The following is a 12,152-nucleotide window of genomic DNA, read 5'->3' on the forward strand; positions in this document are numbered from 1 at the left end:
GTTAAGGGAGAAATAATAAAATAAAGTAGGAGTATAAGGAATCGGGCTTGTTTTGGGTTAAGTAATATGGGTAATGGACTTGGGTTATAAAGGAAGGAAGATAGACGATGGGCTTAAGCCCATGACCCATCATATTTAAACAATAATTAACCCTTAATTCATTCATTTCAAATATTCGATACACCACCAAAAACACACACATAGCTCTCTCTCTCATCCTACTTTCTCTCTCTAGCCGAAATAGCAAGAAGAAACCGAGCATCAACCCGAGGTATGATAGTATGATATTGTAGAGATCCAAACCCGTTATATCTAGTCACGAAACGACGAGCTAACACCTTAAACCATTAAAGTTATGAGATCTGGATGGAATCGGGTATAAACCGATCAAAAGATGAACTTAGGGATCACCCTAGCTCAGATCTGGATCGAACGGGACGAAACACAGTGAAATGGTGGTGAAACAAGCGAGATCTCGCTTTTCCGGCAAGATCCTGTTTTTCCGGAAAATGCGGTGCCGGAAAGGCAGCGCTAGAGGTTGAGTCACATCAAGGAATGTTCTGATGTGACATCTGACAATTGATAGAACCCTAAACCTAATTCTTTACTGTGCGCTAACGAACTAGCTCTTTCGTCAAGTAATTCGTTATGTTGATTCTCTAAGGAAGAGTAACGAACTAGCTTCAATTCTTTAAGCGGTTCGTGATGATCATTCGTTAAAGTCAGTTCGTAATGGAAAACCAGTTCTCTATGTTAAGATGACGAATTAGGTGATTCGTTACTCATCCAATTCGTTATGTTAAGATAATGAATCAGGTGATTCGTTACTCACCAATTCGCTATTTTCAGAAAATGAACCAGGCTCTGTTCTGTATAACGAGTTAGACTTTGAAATAATGATAGAAAGGCCCCTAGACTTGTGATACAATGAACTAATTACATAATAGTCCTTGGACTTTGATAATTTATGAAAGATACCTTAAAAGGTTAACGAGTAACGAATAACTAACCGGGTAATGATTCAATGAAGTAAAACCGGCTAGACGCGTAAGACTATTTAAGTAGCAATGAGAATGATTAGAGCGGTATTTAACATTGCATTTATTAAACAATTAGTCGTGCACAACTCAAGAAGGGGATAACTATTAACGACAGAGGTAACCGAGTTCAGGTGAGTTTCTAGCACCATTCCTTGTTATGTTTTCGGGGCTGTGTGCATACTCGACTTGATAGTTAATACACTTTCCTTAAATGCTAAGTGTATGCCTTGTATGATTCATGTATGAACGATTGCTTGACGGTGCGTGCACGATCTTCGGATATTTCACGTACCGCCATGTGGTAGATAAAGATATGATTGCTATATATAATGTAGGAATGATATATGTATGATACGTACATGAACGATCTTCGAATATTGCATGTACCGTTGGGATATGATTACAGATATGTATGTTACATATAATATGTGGATGATACGTGTATGATATGAGTGAATATGAGGGACTGAGCCCTAATAATACTCAAGGCAGAAGGGACTGAGCCCTAATAATACTCAAGGCAGAAAGGGACTGAGCCCTAATAATACTCGAGGCAGTAGGGCGTAATGCTCTTTAAAACATAGTAGTATGTAAAGTAAGATCAAATATAAAAGTACTTAAAGCATGTATGAAAGAAAGATAAGCAGATTAAGAATATAATATGTGTCTTCGAAGGCATATGTATATGAATATAAATTTATCGTATGATATCTGTATTAACTAGAACTCACTCAGCGTAGCTGACTTTTAGTATGCACGCAGGTATAAATGTTTATTGAGCTGCCATGAGGGGGCACATGGCATGGATTGGAACACTGGCTTCTAAATATGGAAGAAATGATGTTTTAATTATGATGCTGTATGTTACGTTTTAAAGAAAATATCGAGTGTTTTGTATTAAATGATTAAGGTTAACGTTTTCGCGAAAGTATTAATAAACTCTGAATTGTAGAACTGTGTTTATGAGTAAATCCGATGTTAAAGTAGGGCTACCGGGTTCGGGGTGTAAAATTCGTCATTTTCGGTCCTTTTGTAATTTTATTTGTATCAAAACCCGACCAGATTTGTAAACCGAATCTTTCAATAATATAAAATAATGGGTTTTTAAGTTCCATAATCATCTCTTACTTTTTGGATTTTGCTACTTGTTTAAACTTCTTTTAAAACACTGGCAAGTATTGATATAAACCATGGAAAACAACTTTGACCACTACCCTATATATACATGCCTATCCTCTTCATTTTTCTCTGGCTCATTCATCTTCTTTCTCTCTCAAACTAAGAACACCATCTCAAACCTTCTTTCTCTCTCAAAAGAAATATGGCTCATTTTGCATGTGTATCGATTACCATGAATTCAATAAATTCACCATTAAAAATCGTTACCCTTTGCCTCGCATCCAAGGCGCAACTTGCTTTTCCAAAATCGATCTTCGATCGGGTTATCATCAATTGTGTGTTCATGAAGACGACATTCCTAAAACCGATTTTCGTACTCGGTATGGACATTACGAATTCTTGGTTATGCCTTTCTGATTAACAAATGCACCCGCGGTATTCATGGACCTCATGAACCGCGTTTGCAAACCATTCTTGGATAAATTCGTAATTTTTTTTATCGATGACATTCTTATCTTCTCCAAAACCCAAGCCGAACATGAGCATCATTTACGTTCCATTCTCGATCTCCTAAGAAAAGAACAACTTTATGCCAAGTTCTCCAAATGTGAATTTTGGTTAAAAGAAGTTCAATTTTTGGGTCACGTCGTCAACGATAAAGGTATTAATGTTGATCCCGCCAAAATCGAGGACCTAAAAGATTGGAAAACTCCATCCACACCCACGGAAATCCGATCTTGCCTTGGTTTGGCCAGGTATTATCGGGGATTCTTTATAAACTTCTCTACAATCGCGTTACCCCTCACCGCACTAACTCATAAAGGAAAACCTTATGAATGGGGACCGAAACAAGAAGAAGCTTTTCAAAATCTAAAGCATATGCTTTGCAATGATCCCGTTCTAACCCTTCCCGATGGAAACGACGACTTTGTGGTATTTTGCGATGCATCCAACCAAGGTCTCGGTTGGTTTCTCATGCAACGAGGTCAAGTTATCGCATATGTTTCAAGGCAACTCAAGGTTCACGAAAAGAATTATACGACTCATGATCTCGAACTTGGTGCCGTCGTTTTCGCTCTCAAAATCTGGAGACATTATCTTTAAGGCACAAAATGTGTTGTATTCACCAATCATAAAAGTCTTCAGCACATCTTTGACCAAAAATATCTCAACACGAGATAATGTCGTTGGGCCGAATTACTTAGTTATTATGATGGATAAATTCGCTATCACCCCGGTAAAGCGAATGTTGTAGCTGATGCCCTTAGTCATAAAGTTAATATCAAATTCGTTCTGCTTCATAGCATCATCATCCAAACCGATCTCCAAGACCGCATTTATCGAGCCCAATGCACCTCCATTGATGAAGGCAATATGTATTACGAAATGTCATGTGGAGCCGAACTTCAACTTGAAACCAAACCTGGCGGCTTGCTTTATTTCCTCAATCGTTTGTGGGTTCCCGATCGTGATGAACTTCGTACTTTCATTCTCGACGAAGCTCATATGTCGCGATATTCAGTACATCCCGGTGCGGATAAGATGTACTTCGATCTATTTATTGGTGGCCGTGTATGAAAAAGGACGTAACACTTTATGTCTCGAAATGTCATACTTGCTCAAAGGTTAAAGCCGAACATCAAAAACCTTTTAGTTTACTCGAGCAACCTCCTATCCCCATTTGGAAATGGGAAGACATCGTTATGGACTTTATCACCAAATTTCCCTCCACTCAAAAGCAAAATGATAGCATTTGGGTCATCATTGATCGATTAACCAAATCGGCTCACTTCATCCCGATCCGCGAGAAGTACTCTGTTGAACAACTCGCTCAAATCTATGTTCGTGAAACTGTATGCCGCCATGGTATTCCATTGACCATGATTTCTGATCGTGATGCTCGTTTCACCTCCCATTTTTGGATATCGCTTCAAGAAGCTTTGGGCACTCGCCTCGATCTTAGTACTGCTTATCATCCTCAAACAGAAGGCCAATCCAAGTGTATAATCCAAACCCTCGAGGATATGCTTCGATCTTGTGTTCTTGACTTTGGTGGGAATTGGGATTCTCATCTCCCGTTTATTGAATTCTCATACAATAATAGCAATCATTCTAGCATTGACATAGCTCCTGTCCAAGCTCTTTATGGTCGTAAGTGTCGTTCTCCGATTTGTTGGAAAGATATTGGTGAAGCCCAAATCACCGGTCCCGAGATGGTTCAAGACACTACCGATCGTATCAATCAAATCCGCAAAAACCTCCTCGCTGTTAGAAGTCGCCAAAGGAGCTATGCTGACAAACGGAGAAAACCTCTCGAGTTTAATGTTGGCGACTTTGTCCTTCTCAGAGTATCCCCTTGGAAGGGGGTAGTCCGTTTTGGAAAGAAAAGAAAACTAGCACCACATTTTGTAAGCCCATTCAAAATCCTCGAAAGGATTGGAAAAGTGGCTTATAAGCTCGATTTACCGCAAGAACTTTCCGGTGTTCATCCAACCTTTCATGTCTCAAAACTCAAAAAGTGCTTAGCCGAAGGTAATCTTCACATACCTCTCGACGAAGTACGTATCGATGAAACCTTGCAAATGATCGAAAAACCCGTTGAAATCGTGGACCGTAATGAGAAACGAACCAAACGTAGCCGCATCTGTTTAGTTAACGTCCGTTGGGAATCACGGCGTGGCGTTGAGTTTACTTGGGAATGTGAAGAGAAGATGAAGGAAAAGTACCCGCACTTATTTATTACGGATTCTTCTAAATTTCGGGACGAAATTTCCTAAAGTATGGAAGACTGTAACATTCGTCATTTTCGGTCCTTTTTGTAATTGTATTGGTATCAAAACCCGACCCGATTTGTAAATCGAATCTTTCAATAATATAAAATAATGGGTTTTTAAGTTCCATAATCATCTCTTACTTTTTGGATTTTGCTACTTGTTTGTATTATTTGACTTGTTTAAACTTCTTTTAAAACACTTGCAAGTATTGATATAAACCATGGAAAACAACTTTGACCACTACCCTATATATACAAGCCTATTCTCTTCATTTTTCTCTGGCTCATTCATTTTGAAATAAACCATGGAAAACATCCTTCTTTAATTCTTGTTTTGTTACTTACTAATTGAATCTTGTGGTACAACATATATTTAATATGGTCCCCTTGTTTCCTTCGGCTTTCATCTTTTCCGGCCATGGTCGGTTGAGGTGATATGCTACAAGGCAAGACTTCATGGAGGACTCATTGTAGTTCTTGATTATACTATTTTCCTTTAAGGCTTTACTAGTCTTGTTTATATTGTAAGTAGTTTAGTTTTCTAATTCATGTTTAAAGAGTTCCATGGTATTGGGTATGAAGTCACTAGTCTCGGTTTTATCCCGAGATTAGAACCGAATCAAGACCGAACCAAGACCAGACTCTTGTTTACTAGTTTTGTTTACTAGATTTGTTTAAATTAGTTAAATAAACATGTTTATGTAATATTTGAATATTAAAACTTCTAAAATCATTTTTATAGTTCTATGGTATTTGGGTATGTGGCAACCATCCTCGGTATCATTCCGAGTCAAGGACCGAACCAAAACCGAACTAAACCGAGTTCACTTGATTAAGACACACAAGTGTGTTTTTGGCCACCGAAACTCATCTTTTCTTCAAGAATGTATTTTAAACTAATTTTAAGTTATTTTATCAACATACTTGGTGTGTCGGAATCCATCTTGATCTTATAACAAGTTTGGATCTGTGAACCAAATACTCGCTTAACGGACGTTAAGGTTCTTCACAATAGAACTATGTACTTGGTTAAGTCTTTTTGATTTTATTGAGTTATCTCAAAACATTTTTGAAAGTTGACTTTGAGTTTAGTTAATTATCTAGACCCAAATTGACAAACCCGAACACTTGATTAAAACCTTGTTTTGGTATTCATATACCCAAGGGTCTTGCAATAGTGCATTATAACCCACATAAGTTACTTAACATAGGTTGAGTAATATTTGTGAATAAAATACCAAGACCCGGTTTTAAGTAAACTTACTTTTTAGAACATGTCTTTAATTTCCAAAATATTTACATATTTAAACCATAAACTTCATTTATTTACTTTACTTGTCATATTTTACTTTAAACACTTCCAAGACTACCTAGTAACTTAAGACCAGTTTAATCTAGGTCTTGCTCGTTAACCCGGTCTCCGACTATTCACGAATCAATCTTTCAAGTTACTTTCATCCCCCGTTTTCACTTTTATATTTTGGGGGTAACATGCATACTTATTCAAAAAAAGAATGATTTATTATACACATTTCTCAAACCACAAACTTTAAGATGGATGATACTTAGAATACTTGCTCTTTTGTGTGTTATATGTCTCATACGCTTTACGTGCACGAGTGTTTATTTTTATGTTGTTGTTGAGCCTCATTAAGTATGATCATACGCTCCCCTAACTACTTAGCCTTGTCTAATAGAATAGGGCCTCATTATCCAAGTATGTCGGCTGTTACCGATTAGAAAGGATCCTCATTTACATATGTTTTTTATGCCACGATTAATGCTTTTATTTATGGTCTCATATACGTTTGTGGATTTCGCTCATATTATGTATACTCAAAACTATGAAATTGCTCACCAACATACGTGTTGAAAAATATTATTTTATGCATTGTTACAGGTTTGATTATTACTTGAGTTGGAGTTTGAAGACGTCATTCTATTTTGATACCGCTAGATTATTAGGAGAATGAACAATATTTATTTCTAGTATTTTGATGTTTATTTGTATGAACAATATGTGTTACTTTTGTGATTGAATGAAATTAATGAGTTGATTAAATATTGTCACTTTAATAGTGTCTTGTGTTCTTGGGCAATCCGTTGCACCCCGGCATGTTCCGCCGCCTTTGGTCGGGGTGTGACACGGGCCTTACAAGTATGGAAGAAAAATAACCAAAATTGGAAATCCCATCAGACCCAGCCGTAGCCTACTGTTGAGTATAAGCCTTACGGTCACCAAATCTTCACCTAGAGCCGTGGACTATGGTCTGCGACCCGTAGCCTACGGATGCTACAGTACTAGAACATCATTTTCTTCATAAAATCTTCATTCCAACTCTGTTTCCCTCCCCGTTTGCGGCCACGCCTTCGTATTTCAATTATCTATCATATAATATATCATTACTTTCATTTACACTCCATCCTAAATGCTCCAAATTAGTTTCATTAATCTCTGATCACCTACCATCATAAAACCAATCAACTTACTCGTGTCCAATACATATGAACAAGTAAAACACACAATATAAAACACTTAATGCACGCTCTTTCATCCTCATATCAAATAAACACACTTATCCTTTTTTGTCTCGAAAAAGATTTACAACGGAATCAGATTTAGAAATTGTCATTACAAAACACTTAAGTTACTTAATAATTATAGATAACAGTAGGCGTCGTAGCCTACTGTTTTGTTTATGCCTTACGGTCACCAAATCTTCACCCAGAACCGTAGACTATGGTCTGGGACCCATAGCCTACGGATGCTACAGTACCAGAACATCATTTTCTTCATAAAATCTTCATTCCAACTTCGTTTTCCTCCCCGTTTACGGCCACGTCTTCATATTTCAATTCTCTATCATATCAAATATCATTACTTTCATTTACACACCATCCAAAATGCTCCAAATTAGTTTCTTTAATCTTTGATCACCTACAATCATAAAACCAATCAACGTACTCGTGTTCGATACATATAAACAATTAAAACACACAATATAAAACACTTGATGCAGGTTCTTTCATCCTCACATCAAATCCACACACTTATCCTTTTTTGTCTTGAAAAAGATTTACAATGGAATCAGATTCAAAATTGTCATTAAAAAACACTTAAGTTACTTAATAATTACAGATAACACATAAACCGCGATTTCCAGTATTGTTACCCAATTAAACCCATGCCCTAATACTTGCCGACACAAATAAGGTGTGACCATTCATTAGTTCATATGATTAAGTGGGACCCACACTACAAAGCCCTGAAGCCGCCTTACCACGCTTCATTATGGTTTTGCTGAGCCAGACCACCCCAACTTGAGTTAAACCTTAAAATTAGTTGATCAAAATTTTGCATAACAAAGTGTACAAATATGTAATAGCTAAGACAATCAAGAATATTGTTGTCAACTTAAACTCATGCATCAAAGTCTACCAATTAAGTCCCCGGCATGACATACCGCCACTATCAAGTAACATCACGGAGCACATCATCCCATGTGAATATTCATGCTTTCATCTGTAGGGTTGGCATACGTTAAATATCAGATCGCTTCTTTCTTATTGGTAGGGAATGCATAAGAGAGAACAATGTATGACTAACATCGGGAGTGATCAATTCAATTGTTAGAGTGTACGGTGAAGTACCTAATTATCACTTATGACTTTTTATCACTATTTTGAATAAGTGATTTGCATTGGCTATGTAGCTTTTGCTTTATATTGGCAGTCATAACTGCTGGTTTATCTTTTTAGCTCAATTTAATATGTGTAAACCACTTAGGTAATACAAATACCCATATGACAAACCGCATAAAACCCCAAAATCTCTGAACCCTGAAGCATCCGATCAATAGAAGATTTAAGGCCATAAAACCATACACCATGAAGCATTAACCACTTAAACTAGAACTATTTTCATTTAAGTTTATATGACAAGTAATGTAGAATACTCTAACATTAAGCCTATTCAAGCATCGTTCAATAATCTATTCATATTTTTAGAAAATTTTAACTTTTGACGATCAAACTAACAAAAGGCTTGAGTGTGGTCCGACCTTTCAACCCAGTCCTTACACATGCTTAGCTAAGCAAACAAACCCTAAGATGTTTCCCACAAAAACAAGAAATTATAAGTTTAATTAAGTCAACAACCAACCGTCCTTTCATTCTTAAAAACTGAGCCTACCGACACATCCCATGTTAAGTGTGTTTCCGTCTTTTATTATCTCTCTCTCTCTCTCTCTCTCACACACACACACACACATATATATATATATATATATTAATTTTGAAAAAAACTCCAAATTTTTCTATCATTTTCCATTGTTTTAAAAAAAATTAAATTTGGGACATTTTTCACTTTTCTCAAAATCACTTTCCCAACACTTTCCCGTATCCCCAAACTTAAAGTTTACATTGTCCCCATGTAAATTTTCATTTAACAATAGAATGTGCTCCACGGTAGCTTAAACTGTGTATAAACAACCAATTCAAAGGAAAGATGCACATGCACCTGATTCGAATCTCTTATGACAAATGGGTCCTGCCGATGAGTATTTTTGCAACCTTGACCCGCACTCCTTGAACTATGATGTGACAATATATGCTCCACCTAATATTGATCAGACCACCATAAGCTTCCCTACACTTAGGGTTTACTATTATTGATAAACACAAAATAAAAGGTAAAATGCAAAAAGAAAAAGTAAAATAATGAAAAACCAAACAAAATATAAGGCCGGGTTGCCTCCCGGTCAGCGCTAACTTTTTGTTCAGGTCTTCAGCCGAACAATTACCTCATTTTGTGGTTATGGTGGTCTAATTGATTGCTTACCTTCCTCCGTGTCCCTTTGTTTGCTTCTCAGCACAATGGTAGCTTTAATGCCTCCCATCTTGGCCCAAAACATGCCAACCTCTTATGTTCATTCTCGGAATTAGGTGGCTTCTTTACCTCTTCCTTCTTTGGCGGTTTCTTCTTAATTGTTCCATCTGTTTCCTTATTAACCACCATTTTCATCCCAATCTTGATTTCATCAACTAAACTAGCCAACTCCCCAATATGAATTTCTACCACATTCAACTCCTCTTTCTCCTTCTCTTTCTTCGACCTATCAAACACAGAATACTCTTCTTTGGTGTCACCCTCATTCATACGAGGAAGACACCTGTCAGTATTGCATGACCTAGAATATTTATTTTCAAAAGAATATTCATATGAATTTGAAAATATATTTAAAATTAGCTAACGGTTACCAAAAGTTATGCACATTGTTCCGTCTCAGCAATTGATCTAAGCATTTGATGTTGCCAAAAACGGTCTCCCCAATATCACTCGAGGTTCTTCTTTCTTCTCAGCTGTTGCATAATCAAGAGCAAGAAAGTATTCAGGATAGTAAAATCAACGACCTTTACCACAACACCAACCAACTTCCCCCGAGGCCGTCTTCGTATTAAATCAGCTAACACTAAGGTGGTGCCAACTTTCTGTATAGGTCCGAAGTCAAACCATTCATACACACTCCCTGGTAGAACACTTACACTCTCACCATAACCTGCAAGTGCCTTGGTGGTCTTAAACTCACCAATCTGAATGGGAATGAGTGGTGCCCCCGTTTCAAATTTTTCGACCACATTGTACACCCATTTATCTTCAACTGTGATGGCAATGACGTGTACATTTTTACCATTTGATGAACTGCTACTCTAATGGATGGGGTTCTTCAAAGTATCACTCGGTATCTTGGAAGGATTTATTTTAAAACCTGCAACTTCTTCAGCTAGCTGACTCACTTATTTATCCCTTGATGCATTTGCTTTTTTCTAGAGCTCTAACCTTTATTCAATACTTTTATTTGGAGCTTCCTGATCTGCCTGCTTTTGTTGCAAAAAAGTCCATGACATTCGTGATTAACTCTTCTTCATTACCACCAAAAGCCTTATTGATAACTCTCTTGATAGCCTTCATTGTACCCCAAAGAGTCTCTCTGATTATACCCACTCTAACCATTACCTGAACTGTTCCCACATTGCCTATTATTCGATTGATAACCTGTTTTCTGAGCACTGCACTAAAAGTTCGGATTTTCCTGAGTGTTCAGATTTCCATAACTGATGTGTGGTTTCTTAGGCATGAGTGATAGCTATTAGAGTTCATGTTATTGTTGTTATAAATTCTCTCACCTTGAACAAAGTTGATCTCTTCTTCCTCATCTTCCTCGTCTTGTATTACCTCGCAACTAAACTCAACACCTCATGTCCCAACTCACCAATTCTTGCAAACTGGGTATGTCTTTTCTGACTTACTCTTACTTTTTTCATTCGTTCCTGCGACCATCAACTTATGCCTTTTTTTTCAGTCTATCCATTCTGTCATCCAAAGCCTTACTATCTACCGCTTTTACAACTTCCCTTTTCACCGTTCTCTTTGACTGAGCCTGTTTCTTAGAATTCGTTGCATGTTTCTCCAAGTGTCTACAATTCACATTCTCATTGTTTGTTAAGAAAGACCAATTAGTAATAGCGTAGATATCTCAAACATCATCGTTAGATAGGCTGGCATGGAATGCCTTAATCAACTCCTATAGGACAATTCCATGATGATGGCATGTCCTTAATAAACTCCTATGAAATGTCCATGTCCCTCTCCTTAGTGACATACTTTGAAATTTTTGGTGAATCAAGAAACGATACAATAATAGAAAAATGCCCTTATGAAATTGTCATTCAGTAATGTTTCCTTGATATCCCATTGTTTCTTGGAAAATCCTCAAAGATCATCCTTGTCAATACATGAGTCGATCATCAAAATTATCATTGAGATGGAGTCTCTCTCTGATATGTTCCTTAGTTATCTCAATCTATCTACCAAGAATAGTGGCTTCAATCCTTTCACCATTCAAATCATCAACATATTCTACAGACTTTCGGAAATCTTGAACATGATTTCTACATAAAACTGGATTTTCTATAAGAGCGAATCCAAGATTGGACTGATTTGGCCAATTAATAATCAACTCTAGTTCAGCATTCTCAGCCTTCAGTTCTTGCAATGCACACATATTGTGTTTAGGTTCAAACTTGAAAACCATTGTTTCTACACATACAAAAACACATTCAAATCATAGAATTAGTCACTTGAAAAAAGATTGAAGATATTAAAGATAAAAATCAAAGAGAGAAAGTTTTCTTTTAGAAACTAATCCTCGAAAATTGTA

The sequence above is a fragment of the Bidens hawaiensis genome, unplaced genomic scaffold (genome assembly GCF_021521415.1).
Source record: "Bidens hawaiensis isolate Kalapana, Puna unplaced genomic scaffold, B.hawaiensis_p1.1 tig00000670_1, whole genome shotgun sequence".
Classification (NCBI taxonomy): domain Eukaryota; kingdom Viridiplantae; phylum Streptophyta; class Magnoliopsida; order Asterales; family Asteraceae; genus Bidens; species Bidens hawaiensis.